This window comes from Hordeum vulgare, chromosome 7H, assembly GCF_904849725.1.
Source record: "Hordeum vulgare subsp. vulgare chromosome 7H, MorexV3_pseudomolecules_assembly, whole genome shotgun sequence".
NCBI classification, from domain to species: domain Eukaryota; kingdom Viridiplantae; phylum Streptophyta; class Magnoliopsida; order Poales; family Poaceae; genus Hordeum; species Hordeum vulgare.
This window is the reverse complement of record NC_058524.1, coordinates 43,164,047-43,184,877: the sequence shown is the minus strand read 5'-3', so window position 1 is coordinate 43,184,877 and position 20,831 is coordinate 43,164,047. Positions and strand designations below refer to the sequence as shown.

Genomic DNA, 20,831 nt, shown 5'->3' with positions numbered 1-20,831 from the left:
GCCGTGTGCTATATAAGAAGAGGAGATGAATATGAATATCAATCATGATAACAAAGAATGATGGGTAAAAATAGAGGTGTGAATGTTCATTGCTTACGTCGAATCTGTGATCCTTGAACTCAGAGGTAAACGTGCGAATGATCTCGCAAACATAGTATCCGCATAGATGCGTTCCCCGTGGCTGCTGGTCGCACTTTACGAGAATAGAATATATATAATCAAAATAATAATCTAGCATCATAAATGTATTGAAAATTAATAGAAGTATATCATACTACTACTTACCTGAGCCACTCTAAAGGTCAGCTTCTCAGGCTCGATACCGGGAGTCACGCACTTGAACCGCTTCCAAACCCTGTCCGATAAGGATAATGATTTGCTAAGTTTTTCATTAATTAATATATCAGAAAATCATCGAAAGAGACCGATAGAGCGCAAGAATGATTAAAATTACCCTTGGAGCATGTCCTGCAGGCTTTGGAACTGTTCCAAGGGTCTCGATAATGGGTCGAAGGCATCAACTCTTCCCTTATCAATTTGAATGTCCAACAGAGTCCAATGAAAGCTGCACATGTATATATATATTATATATATATATATATATATTATATATATATATATATATATATATATATATATATATATGTGTGTGTGTGTGTGTGTGTGTGTGTCAGTAACTTATCAATTACACTTATAAGTGAATGGACACAACAGAGTAAAGACCCTCACCTGAAGTTGTATGGAAACAGTATGTGGTCACAGAAATTTTGATCTATTAGAAACCTTAGAAGGTTTTCCTCCGTCTCCTTGGGTTTGTCAGTTAGCGTCGCTATATGTATTTTATCTGGGTCAATAAACCCAATATTTAGGATGCTCTTACTTTTACACTCCAGAATCTTCATTCTGCATAATAGAGTACAAGTTATATATAGACAATGAATTGAAATAACTAAACAAGTTATATGTAGACAACGAATTGAAAAACTTACAGACAATAGCAACTCATAAGCGATTTGTCGAGGGCGTCGCCATTGTACATCTGGAAGAGTTCATCAAAGTCGATATGGATTTCTTCGGAGCGGCCGTAGTACTCCCGTGGGACACTCAGCACGATCATCGTTCTCCCATTCTTTGATTCACTTAAGTACCATTTATGCAAGTAACGCATATTTGTTGGGAGATCATCTTTGCTGACCAAAGGCTCTCCCATGACAAACTGTGGCTTAGGGGCTATCACAGCCTTGGTTATCCTGTCGTCTAGGGAAGCCAACAAATCTTCAACCGCGATACCACATTCGACCGCCAACTCCTTTGCTCTTTCAAAAGCTTGCCCCTGCACCGGAGGGGGAACATTCTCGGTTAACACCTTGAGGGTGGGATAGACTGTTTGGCCTGTTGTCCAAGCTGAGGAACGTCTGATTTTTTCTTGCTTGTAGTTGAACTTGATTTGCTCCCACTTGCACTTGCACGTGAGCTGCTCTTTTTCACTTCCTTCTGCAATGTGCGTGTATAGTCATCAGGCTTATGGTGTAAGTCATACTGTTATGGAAGGGTTATGAAGTCTTTTGCCCATGCTATATGCTTCTCGGTGTATTCCGGGCGGGGCTCGGGTTCCTTCTTTTTCATCCGTGCCTCATGCTGTTCCTTTGTTATCCTGGCATTTTCCTCGGGGGTACGATCATAAGGTCTGATAGGAAGATTAGCATGAGGTACCTTTGGGAGGGGCGACAGTTTGCGCTTTGGGGAGCTCCGTCGCTTAGAAATCATCGACAGAGCGTTCTTGCTCGCACGCTTCCGCTTAGTATCATGTGCGGGCGGCGGCGGAGACAGACGACCCAAGTCCGGCGGCGGTGATCGAGATGGACTCGTGTTGTGCTGGCCGAGGTCATGTGGAGGGCTTGGAGGTAATGGAGGTGTAGGTGACCTGCGACGACTCAGCGGCGGTGTTGTCCTTGGGGCCGAGCCTGGAAGCTTGATGTAGTTCTTGTCCCATAGGATGACTCCACCCAGTACTTCTCCGAGTGTTCTCTCATCTTCGGGTCCAGCTATGTCGAGCTCCATATCATTAAACCCCGTCATGGTTTCATCCACCCTGACTTTAGCAAAGCCAGCTGGAATCTCACGTCCATGCCAGCGTGCATCAGGGCCAGAAGGTAAAGCTTGTCCGACGGGCACCTTCATGGATATGTTCTTGAATTTCTGATGGAGTTCACATGATGTTGACTCCTTGATTCCATCCACGGGGTAGCTGGGACCGCCCTCTATCATTCTTTGTTCATCGTCGGGCGGGGCCTCAGATTCAGCCACGCTGCTTTTCCACTTAGATGGGGCGCCGGTAATATCAAGTGCAGGATCTTCCTGGCGCGGTACTCCTCTAAGCTCATCAATCTGCTTTTGTTGCTCGTTAATCCTGGCAAGCAACTGGTTGAACTTGTCATTCTCCTCATCCTGCTGCCCCTTCTTTGCTCTATCTCGGCTTCTGTAAGTGTCTTGGTCTGTGGCAAACCCAAGCCACCACGGGTAAGATGGACCGAAGCCTCGCGTTCGTCCTCCATGTTCGTCATTGCCGAGGACCAGTGTGAGCAAATCTTTATCTCTATCTGTAGTGAACTTTCTTTGCCCCTCCTTAATTTCTTTCACTATCCTTTTCCAATTCTCCCTGGGTATCCTAAGACCATCATTGCAGATGAGGTCCCCTGTTTGTTCGTCGTACGACCCACCATGCGCAAGGAACCAATTTCTTGCTCTCAATTCCCACTCATCACGGAGTGGTTCAGGTACGATGCCTTTATCTAGCAGATCATGCTCTTTCTTATCCCACTTTGGGATGGCAGTCTCATAGCCCCCTGGCCCCAGCTTGTGGTGATATTTCTTCTTGTCGGCATTTATCTTGTTCTTTTCTGATAATGCCTGGGCATCTTTTGACTCCTTGTACTCTTGAAATGCCTTCCAGTGATTCGCCTGCTTGGCTAGATACCCCTCGAATACTGGCACTTTCTGTGTCTTCAGATAGTTTTTCCATAGCTTCTTCTTCCAGCTACGGAACAGTTCGGCCATCTTCTTCAGAGTCCACTGCTTGACTTTGGCCCTCAGTTTGTCTGCGGCGTCTTCATTCTCACATTCTGGCAGGTTGAAATGTGACATGAGATCATTCCAAAGATTATCTTTGTACCTTTCGGCGACATAGTCACTATCGGCTGCCCCTTTGCGCTTGTTCCACTTCCGAACGCTGATCGGGACGTGATCCCTATCGAGAACTCCGCATTGCTTCTTGAATGTGTCAGCAGCATTCTTAGGAAGCTTGGGTTCTCCCATAGGAAATATCACCTCAAATGTGTAATGCGTCCGTGCATCCAACTTTCTAGTCGGGCCTCGTTTCGTAGTTTTGCTCGATGTGGAGGCCTAAGAGGGAGAAACATTCGTCAAATGAATGTATATGTATACAATATAGAGCTATCTCCAATATTTTTCACATATTACAAGTGATTGTCGAACTTCATATGTATACCTCGCCGGACTTCTCCTCTTCACCGGCTTCTCCATCAGTGGAGCTATCACCTTCTCCGTCATTGGACCTATCTCCTGCCCATCGGCTTCATCTTCGTGTTGCTCGACCTCCATTCCAACGTCCTGGTTTAGATATGACGACGGAGATTCAGCTGGTTCAACGTCGGGGCCGTCTTTGATTATATCTTCCAGAAGTTCTTCCTCTTCGAGGTTCCTGATATGTGGATCCATAGTTCTTCAAAAAACGGATTCTCTTAACCTTTGTACCAAAAACCAAAGTAGGAGTACTTTTCCAATTTGAGACTCCTAGATTTCTGCATAGTATTCAAAGTAGGAGTACTTTTCCAATTTGAGCATTCAATAAGCAAAACCAAATCGTAAAATAAAGTAGTATTCAAATTAGCATGCATTTAATTATAAGCTAATACATCATCACTTTTGTCCGTACACCGTCGAATATTATCATTAATACTCCTCGAATACTATCATACATATAGCATCACTAATACATCTAGAACCATAGCGCCCGACGGGTATCGGCGCGGGCGGTGGACACCCAAAGAGAAGGAACCATCACAGGATCATAGCTCCAGTGAGATCCCCGAAGAACCTGTAAGGTATGCTCGAACCTGCCCTCCAACGCAACCATGTAGCGACGGACGTGCTCATCCTCCTCGCTGACACGGTGACGTACCACCTCCGCGGTGTCCGGAAGCCTCGGCACCCTCACTGGCCCACGCGACCGCCACCAAACAAGGATCGGGTCAATGACGGGCTGGCTCCTCACCAACCTACGCTCCCCGGAAGGTAGCACCTCCCAATACCAGCCGGGCGGAGCCCAGTCCCGGACAGGGCCCCTCTGATCAAGCAGGTGTCCTCCGCCGAGTCGACGATGAGGATGCGGGATAGGCATCGTAAAATGAACTAAAAAAAATAAACTAGTTCTATTAATTTTCTTGCTAAAAATAAACTATTAACACTTAAGCATATACAATAGCAAAATTAAACTATTAACACTTATTTTCATTTTTCTTCTCCCTCCTCTTCTTTCTTCTCTTCTCCTCCTCTTCTTTTCTTCTCTTCTCCTCCTCTTCTTTTCTTCTTTTCTTATACACTATACACTATATACACTATAGCAAAATTCCTCCTCTCCTTATGCACTATACACTATATACACTATACACTTAAGCATATACACTATACAATATACATTTTTTCTTCTTTTCTTCTCCTCCTCTTCTTATATTCATTTTTCCTAATCTTATTTTCTTATTTTTGTTCATATTTCTTCTTCTTGTAACCCTAACCTAATTCTAAATATTACTAACCCTAATAATCTAGCACAAACCTAATAACAATAGGAATTAAATGACAAAAAAATCTTTTCTTTTTCTTCTTTTCTTCTCCTTTTTCTTCCTTTCTTCTCCTTTTTCTTCTTCTCTTCTCCTTTTTCTTCTTTTCTTCTATACTGGCCGGAGTGTTGGGGAGGAGGGGGCGGGGGGCTTACTGGCCGGAGTGTTGGCAAGGAGGACGGCGCGGCGGCGAGGAGGACGGCGCGGCGGCGAGGAGGACGGCCGACGGCGAGGAGTACGACAGGCGGCGGCGAGCAGGACGACGGGCAGCCTGACGGCGTCGGTTAGTTCGTCGTTGTGCCGCGCCGGGCAGGAGAACGAGAGGAAGAAGAAGAGAAATGGACGAATTGGGTTGGAAATTTTCGAAGTCCCGCTTATATAGGTGGATCTATAGTCCCGGTGCGTGGCTCGGGCCGGGACTAAAGACCCCCTTTAGTCCCGGGTGGAGCCACGACCCGGGACTAAAGGCCTCTTTTCGGGCAGACCAAGAGGCGGGAAGCAGGGAGTCTTTAGTCCCGGTGCGTGGCTCCACCCGGGACTAAAGCCCCTCCTCGGCTGCACGATAAATTTAGTCCCACCTCGCCCAACGAGGGGGACTAACACTTGTTTATAAGCCCCGTCGCAGCTTCTCCATCGAGCTCCTCTCTAAAGTAGGCTTACGGGCCTAAACTTACTGAAAATTGAAACTATATTCGAAATTGTGGATAAAATTCAATCTGAATTCAAAGAGAATTCAGGTCGAATTTTGTCCACGATTTCTCATATAGTTTCAATTTTTTTTTCTATTTTCATAATTAATAATTTTGACAATCCAAACTATTAACTTATTTTGTTATTTTCAATTAAAAACTATGTTTATTAAAAATTCTTTTTGCATATTTGAGAATTTGACAAAACTATGATAATGAAAAGTGTCTGAAATTGAATAAATAATTCAAAAATATTTTCTATATTCATAATGAATAATTTTGACTATCCAAACTATTAACTTATTTTGTTATTTTCAATTAAAAACTATGTTTATTAAAAATTCTTTTTGCATATTTGAGAATTTGACAAAACTACGATAATGAAAGGTGTTTGAAATTGAATAAATAATGCAAAACTATTTTTTATTTTCATAATTAATTATTTTGACTATCCAAACTATTAACTTATTTTGTTATTTTCAATTAAAAACTATGTTTATTAAAAATTCGTTTTACATATTTGAGAATTTGACAAAACTATGATAAGGAAAAGTGTTTCAAATTGAATAAATAATGCAAAACTATTTTTTATTTTCATAATTAATAATTTTGACTATCCAAACTATTATCTATTTTGTTATTTTCAATTAAAAACTATGTTTATTAAAAATTCTTTTTGCATATTTGAGAATTTGACAAAACTATGATAATGAAAAGTGTTTCAAATTGAATAAATAATGCAAAACTATTTTTTATTTTCATAATTAATAATTTTGACTATCCAAACTATCATTTATTTTGTTATTTTCAATTAAAAACTATGTTTATTAAAAATTCTTTTTGCATATTTGATAATTTGACAAAACTATGATAATGAAAAGTGTTTCAAATTGAATAAATAATGGAAACTATTTTTTATTTTCATAATTAATAGTTTGGACTATCCAAACTATTATCTATTTTGTTATTTTCAAAACTGGATGCAGTTCGTGTACAAAACTGACAATCTCTCTCGAAGTAGTAGGGTTTCGAACGAGAACTCATCTCTTACAAAGGGATTTCATTTTTTTAACTTATTTGAACTCCATACTTTTTGTGTGTTCAAAATGCACCATTCAAAGGCACATCACAAAGGGATCAACAATTTTTGACTTCATTTGATATATTTCGTGCATTTCCTTATTTTTTTTTGAGCTAGTTGACCCTGAAATTGAAAAGCACTACAAATGAACTCTGAAAATGTTGAAAGTTGGCATGCTATCATCATTTCACCCACATAGCATGTGTTAAAAAGTTGAGAGGGCTACGACAAAAATTGGATGCAGTTCGTGTACAAAACTGACAATCTCTCTCGAAGTAGCAAGGTTTCGAACGAGAACTCATCTCTTACAAAGGGATTTCATTTTTTTAACTTATTCAAACTCCATACTTTTTGTGTGTTCAAAATGCACCATTAAAAGGCACATCACAAAATTTCAACAATTTCTGACTTCATTTGGTATATTTCGTGCATTTACTTATTTGTTTTGAGTTAGTTGACCCTGAAATTGAAAAGCACTACAAATGAACTCTGAAAATGTTGAAAGTTGGCATGCTATCATCATTTCACCCACATAGCATGTGTTAAAAAGTTGAGAGGGCTACGACAAAAACTGGATGCAGTTCGTGTACAAAACTGACAATCTTTCTCGAAGTAGCAGGGTTTCGAACGAGAACTCATCTCTTACAAAGGGATTTCATTTTTTTTAACTTATTCGAACTCCATACTTTTTGTGTGTTCAAAATGCACCATTCAAAGGCACATCACAAAGGGATCAACAATTTCTGACTTCATTTGATATATTTCGTGCATTTACTTATTTTTTTGAGCTAGTTGACCCTGAAATTGAAAAGCACTACAAATGAACTCTGAAAATGTTGAAAGTTGGCATGCTATCATCATTTCACCCACATAGCATGTGTTAAAAAGTTGAGAGGGCTACGACAAAAACTGGATGCAGTTCGTGTACAAAACTGACAATCTCTCTCGAAGTAGCAATGTTTCGAACGAGAACTCATCTCTTACAAAGGGATTTCATTTTTTTAACTTATTCGAACTCCATACTTTTTGTGTGTTCAAAATGCACCATTCAAAGGCACATCACAAAATTTCAACAATTTCTGACTTCATTTGGTATATATCGTGCATTTACTTATTTTTTTTGAGCTAGTTGACCCTGAAATTGAAAAGCACTACAAATGAACTCTGAAAATGTTGAAAGTTGGCATGCTATCATCATTTCACCCACATAGCATGTGTTAAAAAGTTGAGAGGGCTACGACAAAAACTGGATGCAGTTCGTGTACAAAACTGACAATCTCTCTCGAAGTAGCAGGGTTTCGAACGAGAACTCATCTCTTACAAAGGGATTTCATTTTTTTTAACTTATTTGAACTCCATACTTTTTGTGTGTTCAAAATGCACCATTCAAAGGCACATCACAAAGGGATCAACAATTTCTGACTTCATTTGATATATTTCGTGCATTTACTTATTTTTTTGAGCTAGTTGACCCTGAAATTGAAAAGCACTACAAATGAACTCTAAAAATGTTGAAAGTTGGCATGCTATCATCATTTCACCCACATAGCATGTGTTAAAAAGTTGAGAGGGCTACGACAAAAACTGGATGCAGTTCGTGTACAAAACTGACAATCTCTCTCGAAGTAGCAATGTTTCGAACGAGAACTCATCTCTTACAAAGGGATTTCATTTTTTTAACTTATTCGAACTCCATACTTTTTGTGTGTTCAAAATGCACCATTCAAAGGCACATCACAAAATTTCAACAATTTCTGACTTCAGTTGGTATATTTCGTGCATTTACTTATGTTTTTGAGCTAGTTGACCCTGAAATTGAAAAGCACTACAAATGAACTCTGAAAATGATTTCTTCTTCTCTCATATATGGTGTACACTAGCTCACCTGATTTTTCAACCGTCGATGATGGTCGCTACTCCTACTTCCCCTAGTGCATAACCAATATCTAGCACAAGGAGAAGAAGGAGAAGCGACCTCCACAACAAAAGTGGTTCCGCGGCACGCCACGTGGTTCCGCTGCAATGACACGTGGGACTAATAGTCTTTCATTTTTAAATGATTGTTTTAATCAAAAACAGATCTGTTACAAAAGGGATTTCATTTTTTGAACTTATTTGAACTGAAGACTTTTTGTATATATATGTGGTCGAAATGCATGATACCATGAAGTTAGAAAGGGCAAAACCATTCAAAAGTAGCAAATGAAGTTAGAAAGGGCTAAACCATTCAAATTTGGAAACTATAATGGCACAAACAGAAACTAGACATATATAAATTGGTCCAAGAAGTACATGATACTAGCCCAAACAGTACATAATAATAGCTACCATAGATATATATACAAGTGTTCGACGTTCAGAACACTACTCGTCTGAATCATCTAAATCAGAATGTCCACGTTCCTCGAGGTGACGCTGGCCATAGTTGACGACTCGAATCTTGCGGTACAACTCGTATGAAACGTATGCATCTTTTGCTGCATACTCAATGTTGATATCATCAAGTGGGCCCTTCTCCCAAAGTTTGTGCTGATACTTTGGGAAAATGGTCTTCATATCACCATATGACTCGTCGATCAAGGCAACTGCCATATGAGCCATCGAAGTCCTCTCATGTCGAAGCTTGAATATCGTTTGTAGATCAACGAGGCAACCAGCTGGTATCTCAATACCGAAGCTGTGCCTCATCTTCAGCTTGTCGTTCCTTATGTCAACGGAAGCAGAAGTGACGCCGCTGCGAAGGAACTCCATGAGTCCTGGACAATGCTTGTCACTCCTGCAACAGAAACAAATTAAAATGGAACAAATGTTACATACTGCTGCAATAAGGAAACATGTTTCACTACAACTAAAGAGAAACTTATCTTTAGGATTCAAATAGAACATATGCAATGGAACCTAGAGAGATCACTACAACTATTTGAAGCGAACCAACTATGATTCCAATGGAACATATTAAAAACTAGTTCATTCTAATACGATTTTTCAGATTATGGAACACTATTCCAATCAGATTGTGTTCCCCTTCAACTAATCAAAATTGTTTCACTACAACTATTTGAAGGGAACCAACTATGGTTCCAATGGAACATATTAAACACTAGTTGATTCTAATACGATTTTTCAGATTATGGAAAACTATTCCAATTAGATTGTGCTCCCCTTCAAGTAATCAAAATTGTTTCACTACAACTATTTGAAGGGAACCAACTATGATTCCAATGGAACATATTAAACACTAGTTGATTCTAATACGATTTTTCAGATTATGGAACACTATTCCAATTAGATTGTGCTCCCCTTCAACTAATCAAAATTGTTTCACTACAACTATTTGAAGGGAACCAACTATGATTGAAACAAACAAATAAACTTATACAATGTCATTATCTTGGATCAAAGAAAGCCTCAAAACTTACCTCGCCCATTGGAAGATCAAGATATGCCTTGCGAAGCATATTTGGATGACGGCAACACCGCGTTGATCGGCCGTGTACTCCAGATCAAGCCCGAAGAACTTCTCATGATCCGCTGCGTGGTCAAACCATCGTTCCTTCAACTGTTGAAGGAAAAACGGCACCTCCCTGCTCAGGTTCGTGTACACGACACGGAGCTTCGTCGTGCCATGCGCGACCACCTCATGAAAGCTAGTTGGCATGGTGGAAGAAGAGAAGGGAAGAAGAGAGGAGAAGAAGAGAGAGGGCGACGCGAGAGAGAAGAAGAACAGAGAAATGGCGACTGTATGCTTCAGTTCGTGCTTTTCATCGCCCGAAACGACGCGAGATGCAAACCGTTTGGGCCTTTAATCCCGGGTTGAGCCACCAACCGGGACTAAAGAGGTATACCAAACGGTTGCCACCACTACGGCAGGCCACGTGTTAGGCTTTTAGTCCCGGGTTCAACCACCAACCGGGACTAAAGTGGTATACCAACCGTCGCCACAACCACGACAGGCCACGTGTTAGTCCTTTAGTCCCGGGTTGAGCCACCAACCGGGACTAAAGGGGGATACGAACGGTTGCCACCACCACTGCCCGCCGCGTAGCCCTTTAGTCCCGGTTTGGGACACACACCGGGACTAAAGGCTCCCTACGGGCCGGGACTAAAGCCTCGAGGGAGGCATTGAGAATTGGGGCGACGTGGCCGGGCCTTTAGTCCCGGTCCAGAGGCAGGCCGGGACTAAATGGTCCAGGCCAAAGGCCCGTTTTCTACTAGTGACTAGTGGCATATTACATTTAATGAGTGTTCTGTTTTGTTTACTTGTCATTGTTTTCTCTTATGAGCGCTAATAGTGCACTCCGCATAGAATGTACGTAAATAACAAGATGATCTAGCCGCCTAGCTTTACAAGTTTGTGCGTGTGTAATAATAACCATAGACCAAAGTGGCCAGTAGTGAATTTTATTTACGAAATGTCGTATAGCTGCATCGAGCAAAGCATGCCATATTTGCTACTTTTGTTCAAGTAGAATCCAGGCTTAGAGATTCTCATCATTTTCTGAATTTCAATAGTTAGGAAACTCTACCAAGTTACTTGGATTGGTGTCAATGGGCCAAGTGATTTTTTTGAGAAAAGGGAATCACGTGTTACTATTGAATAGTGGCTTCTGTTTGCTCTCTGTTTTTCAGATCTACCGTCCGCGACTTCTGATTCTTTGAGATTACATCTTATCCATTAACATGTTACTTTTCCTTTTTTGAATAATCAGGATGTGTTACTTTCACAAGACCACAACACTTATTTTGGATCGGAGGGGGTACTTGATTTACTATCAACAATTGGATGTGAATGATACCACATTACTTAATACATATTGTAGTTTAATTGCTTCTACTCTGAATGTGTATGTTGCCGGTTGTTCATTGTTTCGTAATGTTGTATTATCAGCTCACTAGTGTACATTCAATCTCTATGATCTTTGTGTGAATCGAATACTTAGTGAGGGCTCAGGTTTTTGAAGATCTTAAAGTGTTTTTGACTCGTATTCATCTCATCCACTGTAGTTTCTTCTGATTGGAGTAAATTGCAAAAAACACTACAATTGGGGATCCTAATTAAGAAAACCAACACCTTCTGTTTTTTCTTCTTAAAAAAATCGCCATCATTGTGCTGATAGTTTTTAGAAAATGTTGATCGATCGATTAGAACAGTTTGACGCCAAATCTAACGTGTAGGTCCCACTATCGGGTCGATGTGGCATGGGCTAAACAGAGTGAGGAGACAGACGTTAGGTCACTCGCTCAAACCCTCCTGTGCCTCTTGAGTAATTTCCTGAAACACCTAACAGACATCTCGTCGGCCGCCCAGCTTGCCCGTGGAAGGAGCACAACGCCGGCGGCAGTGGTGTAGGAATTCACCGCGGGTGACCGAGTGTGAGGTTGCACGACCGAGAGACTGAGGCCGGGTAGAGAGGTGGCGTCGGACCAAGGCACCCATCATAGGGTAGTCGGGGCACAAGGTGGAGCCAGAGCCCGTGCTCTTGACCATGGCGACAGGTAGCTTGTGGGCAAGGGGGAAGAGGGCAAATGAGGTGTCCCTCACGTGGGATCTCGGCGGCGAGGTAGAAGGAATGAGGGAAGCAGCCGAAGCAGAAGACAATGTCATCAATGATTGTGTCTGGTGGCACTCACTTAGAACGGCCCTAAGAGCATGGTTAATAGTATAGCCAACTGCTGGCTATAAGCCCATCTTATAGCTAGCTTGTATAATAGTTAGCTATAAAAGATTACTATTTTTATCATATATGGTCCACCTTTCATTCTGACAAAGCACCTAGGAGCACGTGCTAGAGCTAGCTCTTCACGAAGAGCCCGCTTCCCTTCTCTCTCATCTTCTCTCTCATCCAACTCAGTAAAAGTATAGTATTTTAATCCTTACAGCCTGCTGACTGTACCTTATTGTACTTGCTCTAATCTGTCAGAAACATTGTTAACATGTGTTTAGTGATCTATCGGTGTTTCTGGAAACTGTCAGTACAATGGTGACGGTCTTTTAAAGAAAAAAAGTGTTTTTTTTTTCCGTTTTAGGGTCCCCAATTGTGATGTTTTTTTTTGCAATTTATTCTTTGAGTGAGCTTGTTGTAGAGGTTTGTTCCATGCAAATGCTGAGAGGATATAGGGCTCTAGATCATCATAAGAAAATTAAACTCTATAGTTAGTGTACTCTTTGGTGTGATTAGTGAGTTGAATGCATCAAAAGAACATGTTTGCCTAGCCCAGTAAATCATTTCAAATTCTCGTGAATGAGCTTGTCTAGGGTATTCTGTTTGTGATGCAATTAATACCAAGTAGCAACCTAAGCTAGGGGTACGGCCCATGGGGAAATTTGTGTAATTGCCCGGCACTAAGGTTCCACAGATACTGAGACATGAACTTCACTCCTACACAAGAAAAAAAATGATCCTCAATAGGAACCACATGCTCCTTGCCCATGCAATGATACTCCCTTCGTTCCTAAATATAAGTCTTTTTAAGATTTCACTAAAAGACTACATACGGAACAAAATGAGTGAATCTACACTCTAAAGTATTTCTATATACATCCGTATGTAGTCTTTTAGTGAAACATTTAGAAAAACTTATATTTAAAAACAAAGGGAGTAGATGATAAATACCCATCATTTAGTGGGGCAATGTTGTTAGAAAAAAACCATCCAGCCGAGCCATGTATAAGATGTGGAGAGTAGCATAGAGGAAACTAATATGGAAAAATCTACTCCCTCCGTTCCTAAATAGAAGTCTTTTAAGAAATTTCACTAAGAGTTTACATGCGGAGCAAAATGAGTGAATCTGTAAAATATGTCTATATACATCCGTATGTAGTCTACTAGTGAAGTATCTAGAAAGACTTATATTTAAAAACCGAGGGAGTATATTACAACGTGCGCATAGGATCCTTTCCGTAGGGCGGCTGCATGTGCACCGTTCCGCTTACATGCCGCAGGTGTACATCATGCGTATTCTTTTTAATTACTCCTTTTGTTCCTAAATATAAGTCTTTTAAGCGATTTTACTAGGTGTCTACATACGAAGCAAAATGATTAAATGTACACTCTAAAGTATGTCTATATACATCCGTATATAATTTACTAATGAAACCTCTAGAAAGACTTATATTTAGGAACGGAGGGAGTAGCTTTTATTCTTAAAAAATAGATTGGCTGCTACAGCGAGGAGCATCCTGGACCCATAATGCGAGGTAGCGAGCCAACTTTAGCCGAGTAGTGTAGTATTAGTAATACTCATTTGCCTTTTATTTTCAGTAGTGTAGTACTAGGACTACTCTGCTATAATACATAGTCAGGTTTAGGAAAATAATTAGTCACTTGAAAGAATTTAAATGGCAAGCGTTGTTAATGTAACAGTTAATTTTTACGACAACTGACAAGCTATATGAGACAACTGAGTATAGTTAAATTGATAATCACAATAAAATACTATGGCAACTAGGTTTTAGGACAACTAAACAATCGATAAACATTTTATGTAAAAAACACGATAACTAGATAGAATTAATCTGATAAATACAATAAAGCATCATGACAACTAGTTTTTACAATAACAGACAAGTTTTATAAGAAAAAATGGCAACTGAGTAAAATAAAAAATGGCAAGCGCCGCAAAACATTTGTTGCAACTGGATTTCATAAGCACCGATAAGCTTTGAGAAAACATGACAACTTGATAGAGTTTTTAGTGGCAAGCACATCTAAACATTTGTGGCAACTGGAATTATAAGCACGACAAGCTATTACAAAATAATGTAAAAATGACAATAAAGTTATTTTTTATCAGACAAGTAAGTGGTTAATATTATGACAAGTCGATGAAACAATGTAGCAAGTACGAAACGGCAAAAAAAAGTTGTGAAAACATGTTAACATGGGATCTTATTTTAAAGATCTTGTCGTGAACAAGTCAATGATTAAAACAGACAATTAATCGAGTTGACGGTTTTAGAGATAAAATATTTTGAATCTCAAACACTAAAGGAAATATTCATGGCGTTGTTGCATGCATGCATGATGGAGTCACGTTAATTTTTTTAGCTAGTAGCATGTCGGCATGCCGCTTTCATTATAATAGCAGCTGCACGGAAAAAGCAGGGTGGGGCGCCGCTGTTTAGTCGGGTCCAACTAATATATATAATAGTTTTTGTAAGTGAAAGGGAAACACAGAGTGGAAGGAAAGAAATACAGATAAGGAAGTTGATTGGAGTGCTTTGGACCTAACCACACTGGATAGAAGGCAAAATGTAAGCAACTTAAGTCGTGGGCTTGAGAGACATCGGGTATGCAGGAAAAAGTTGCTGCAAGAGTCGACGATGAACATGCGCTTTTCTTTCTCCACCCGGGGCAGATATGGCCACTAAATCTCACATTGGCTACTCCTTTGTGTTCCTTGCCGCTACCTTTTTTGCACATAGCGATGCTATTTGTAGTTATGGGCGGCATGTTGGCTTTAGAACCTAGATCCAAAACCAGGAGCAACACGAACGTGTATGTGCTAAGTTAGTTTTTTTGTTTTAGAGAACTTCATCGCACTTGATTCAACAACGATGTTCAAAGGGTTTGTTACTAGATCATGTGGCTCCGTTAAACACACAATCATCCCCTTTTTTGACGATTTCCACCTTCTTCATGCTGATGTTGACCAGTCTAAGGGCATCTCCAGCATTGACCAGCAAATTTTCTCTCGCATCCGTCCATGGACAGGGGTATTAGTTTGCGGACACCGATGACGGAAGCAGCCATTTAAAAATATCCGCATACATTTGAACAACTATTTCAACTAACTGGACGAAATTCTGGTGGATTTTTAAATAAACCGGAAGAGATTCATTACATGTTAAGCTAGCGTTTTGTTTTAGAGAAATTCACTACACTTTATTCAACAACGATGTTCACATAGATTTTACAAGATCATATGCTTCCACAAGCCACACACGTCTACCAAAACTAGAAGACAAAGGGTATTTAGCTACTAGAATAGTAAGGGCATCAAGTTAACCGCCGTCAAGATGATCATCAGCAAGAGAGAAGGTCATCAAGAAGTAAGTCCGTTCCTATCTGCAACCTTCTGTGGCTTCGAATGCTCGGAGCCCTGAAGTTTGCACTGCATTTTTTGGGTTTGAACTGAAGTTTGCACCGTTCGGTTAGGTACAAGGATGAGGTGCTGGACCCTCGGAAGGATATAGAGAAGGAGAAGGACGGCCGGAATGTGTGAGTGCCCTTTTCTTGCTTGGATTTTGGTTACCTTTTTTGGGGGTGCTCATCTTGATATAATCGGTGTGTGCTCACAGGCTGCAGGTGTCGTCGCGCTGTTCTTCAGTTGCAACATGGCGCTTCGCCAGCCCTACCGGGTTATTGTCAACACCAACTTCATCAATTCCTTCATCCAGTGTAAAATATGTTGGAACCGTCTCAACACTCATACAGACAGAGGGCCGCGTGGGTTTATATTGATTGGGAGAGACCCATCTCTCAATAGGTTACATATTTGTAGAGATATTACAGGGAGGTTTAAGAGGATAGAGATAAACCAAATCTATCTCTACTAATAAAACACATATTACTTCTGTGGTACGTCATTAAAATTTAACTCCAAAACTCTCTAATATTATCCACCAATGCCACCTATAAGTTATAAAAAACGTTTTGCAGGGAATCCTCGCATAGGCCAGCCCAAGCATAGTGACCAGCTATACTACGCTCTGCTCGCTGGAAAATAGACAGCACGCCCATTTGGGCCAGCCCATGGGTGGGGGCCTGTTTTTTTAGTTTTTTAATTATTATTTATCTGTTCCATTTATTTTTTTCTAATTCAAATAAATAAATAAAAACTTTGGAAATTCAAAAAAATATATTTACATAAATGTTTGATAAAACATAGAATGTTTTTGAATTCAAAAATTGTTCAGGATTTTTTGTAAAAAAATGTTTGCATATTAAAAAAATCGTAATTTTGGAGAAAACATTCGTGAATAAAAAAAATTCCATCATTTTTAGCATTTTCTTTAATGAAATTAAAAAAATGTTTGATAATTCAAAAAATGAATTATTTGCCAATTCACAAGAAAATACTTGAAAACAGTTTGTAATATAAAATATTATTTGGAATTTTGAAAAAATGTTTCAACTTGTGAATTGTGAATCAAATTAAAAAAAGAAATATTTTCTTGCATTTGTGAACAAGTTTTTGAAATCATGCGATGAGATATGAACATAATATGGTCATCGCCATTGAAGATGGTGGTTTTTTTTTCTCCCGTTGCAACACACGGGTCCTTTTACTAGTCTAACTTAAACAACTAACAAACTCCCCTGGCAGACCTGGCGCACAAGGCCTCATAATATCTGAATATATTCTGTTTAACACCTTCCCTTAATCAGAACTTGACCAAGTTCAGATTACGCTTGAATTCTTCAAAGAGTTTTGTAGACAAAGGCTTTGTGAACCTATCAACAACTTTATCTCTTGAATGCACAAACCGAATGTCCAATTCCTTGTTGGCAACCCTTTCTCTTACAAAGTGATAGTCAATCTCAATGTGTTTTGTTCTTGCATGGAAGACAGGGTTAGCAGACAAGTATGTAGCTCTAAGATTATCACACCAAAGACAGGGAGTTTGGGTATGACATATCCCAAGTTCCTTTAGCATGGACTATACCCAAATAATTTCAGAAGCTGCAGTAGCTAATGCCTTATACTCTGCTTCAGTGCTAGACCTTGAGACTGTAGGTTGTCTTCTTGCACACCATGAGATTAGGTTGGGTCCAAAGAACACTGCAAAACTCCCTGTTGAGCGTCTGTCATCTAGACATCCTGCCCAATTAGAGTCAAAGAAAGTTCTAACCAAGGTAGATGACGACTTGCTAATTGTCAGCCCAACACTCAATGTATTCTTCACATATCTTAGTATACATTTGGCAGCAGTCCAATGTGTAGTTGTAGGTTCATGAAGAAACTGACAAACCTTATTTATAGCAAATGACATATCTGGCCTAGTGAGGGTCATATATTGAAGTGCACTTACCAAGCTTCTGTACCTGGTGCCATCCTCTTGGCTCAAAGGATCACCTTCTGTTAAAGACAATTTTTCCGATGAAGACATTGGTGTTGGTGATGATTTACAACCATGCATTACAAGTTTACTCAAAAGATCAGTGGCATATTTTCTTGAGAAAGATGAAGACCACCTTCCCTGTTTCTCCTCACCTCAATTCCAAGAAAGAAGTGCAAGTCTCCTAGATCCGTGAGAGCAAATTCCGAGTTCAAATCCTTCAACAGGGCTGTTACTTCTTCATTGGATGAGCTAGTGACTATGATACCATCAACATATACCAGCAAAAATATACATATATGTGATTTATTGTAAATAAACAGAGATGTATCACATTTTTAAGGAACAAAACCAAGTGATTGCAGCTTTGAATTAACCTAGAGTACCATGCTCTAGGTGCTTGCTTGAGTACATAGAGAGATTTACCAAGTCTGCAAACATAAGAGGGTTTATTCTTATGTTCAAAACCAGGAGGTTGTCTCATGTACACTTCCTATTCTAGAACACCATGAAGAAACGCATTCTGCACATCTTGTTTTCTGAGGCTCCATCCCTTAGAAACAACAATGGACAAAACAAGGTGTATAGTGACAGCTTTAACAACAGGACTGAATGTATCTTCATACTCTATGCCATACCTCTGCTTGAATCCTTTTGCAACAAGTCTTGCCTTATAATGATCAATGGTATCATCTGACTTTTTCTTTATTCTAAACACCCATTTGCAATCAATCAAGTTTTTACCTTGGTGTGGTGGAACTAGGTGCCATGTTTCACTAGTAGGAGAAAGGTTACCAGTAGCGCTGGTTTGTGCCTTACTAGTATTGCCGGTGCCAACGCTACTGCAAACGCGCTATAGCTAATCTGTTAGCAGTAGCGCTGTTTTATCTAGTGCTACTAGTATACACATTAGCAGTAGCGCTAGAGAAGATAAAGCGTTACTAATAACCCAACGCTACTACTAATATTCCAGCGCTACTGCTATTGTTACTGCTTTCAATATTTAATTCCCGTCGTATTAGCAACGCCATCATACATGTTTTCATACAATATCATCATAATACATCATTGTCATATAACAACTCCTCATCATCATCATTTTCGTCCATGATACATCACTAATTATTCTTAATACCTAGGACCTACCCCTGCTGCTCTCTGTGAGGTAAAATAGCATAAAACATGTGTAGATGCACTCATGTGCAATACATGATATCTTGGCCGTAAGCTGACCATTGTCATGCGACCTTTAGACTCGATCCAACGAGACACAACACTCATCAGGAGTCCCTGTTCAATACATAGATGTAACATACATAGTAATGAAGTTTAGCTTAAAATATAATGTATGCAGAAGATGCACTGAGGACAAATAGTAAATATCTTACCATCTTTCCTAAATAGATGTGACCGTAGTTCAATATGCACACTAGCTAGTATCGCACGTTTTGAGTACTAATATCTCGAAGTACAGGAAAATAACCTGTCTTGACAGTATCAAGATCCTCAAGCCATGAAACATAATGACCTATCTCTCCGCAGTTTAGTTCAGTTCCGGGATAGTAGTAGGTGTTGTCTACCAAGCGCTGGACATGTTTGCTTGAATGGAAATAAGCTGTCAATAGAAATTAGTTGTCAACTATTATTAATAAACAATATAAATTACTTAATAAATATGGTTGAGAAAATATTACTCAATATGCAACGGGTTGACTTTAGGACTGTCGAGTCTTCCTTCCTAAACTCTTATCTTACTTATATGGTGGGCAGTCCCTCATCGATTTTTGGACCGTCGATGATGGTCGCTACTCCTACTTCCCCTGGTGCATAACAAATATCTGTTAGAGCATATATCTCCATATGTGGTTTTGGTAATTGATGACAACTCCTATGGACTAATGGTTGCTTTAAGTTATATTTACAGGACTTGTCCATAGGCACTTCTTGAAGTCCATCTGTTGGGTTCAAGGAGTTTATATGTTGACCAAGATGTTATTCAAGTTATTATCCAAAGAATGGTCATAGAAACACTAGGTTGATCAAGATCTCAGACAAAGAGTAAATCAAGATGATCAACACACAAAGCGTATAAGATGTACCGAGAGGGATCAAGTGATCCCATGGTATGGTAAGCATTGTCCATTACGTGTTTGTGTACTAACCCATGGTCTTTGTGAGACTCCTATGTGGGGGTTAGGTGTGTTTCCATTGGGCTTGCGTCAAAAGGAAGATCTCATACAACCCATGAAGGATGACGTCAAGTGGTGATCGTCACCAAGATTGTGGTGTGCAAGTTCAAGTGGATCAAAACGAATATATCATTGAAACTATTGTCAATGATCATGTGTTGATAAGGACAATCTCATGTGCTAACAAGGACAAGATCAAGATAAGCATTCGTGAGCACTACATGCTTGATTCTTGTGGATGTTCACATGGTGGATAGGACAAGATCAAGATAAGCATTCTTGAGCACTACATGCTTGATTCTTGTGGATGTTCACACATGGTGGACAAATGAAGATAAATACATAAGCTAGGTTTTCCGCATTGTGTATGGGAAAGCTACTTGAAGACTTCATCATGTCTTGCTTTCAACTTGAGCCAAGAAGGAACAACAACATCAAGCTCAGGTGAAAGGGCTAACTCAAAGGTATCAGTTCCTTTGACGTTAGTTGTGCGGAGTGATGATCAGCGAATAAAAGTATACACTCAAGTATGGATCATCAGTACTCTTTTATGATTCTTGAGTCCTTAGGGATCCCGCACTATTAAGAGGGGATCACAGGTTTTGCGATGAACTTGCTCAAACTACATCATCACTTTCTGCTCAGACCACATCTCCACTGCTTTGCTGTTATCTGTAAACAGAACCAGTGCCTCGGACATCCGGCTTCCTCCGGACGTCCGAGGGCCGGACGACCGACAGCTTCGGAAATCCGGAATCCTATACCAGAGAAATCAGAGCCATATAACTCGGACTTCCGGCTCCCTCCGGACGTCCGAGGCCCGGATAGCCGACCAGCTTCGGAATTCCGGAACTATCCACCAGAGAAACTTGAGCCATATAACTCGGACTTCCGGCTCCCTCCGGACGTCCGAGGGCTGGTCAAGGCTCGGACGACCGACTGGCTTCGGAA

At 40.1% G+C, this 20,831-nt stretch overlaps 1 pseudogene; it reads left to right on the top strand.

Annotated features, from left to right (window-relative positions):
- Positions 1 to 12,115: 12,115 nt before the first annotated feature.
- The window catches only part of LOC123408200, a 106,040-nt pseudogene continuing 97,324 nt past the window's right edge, over positions 12,116 to 20,831 (top strand).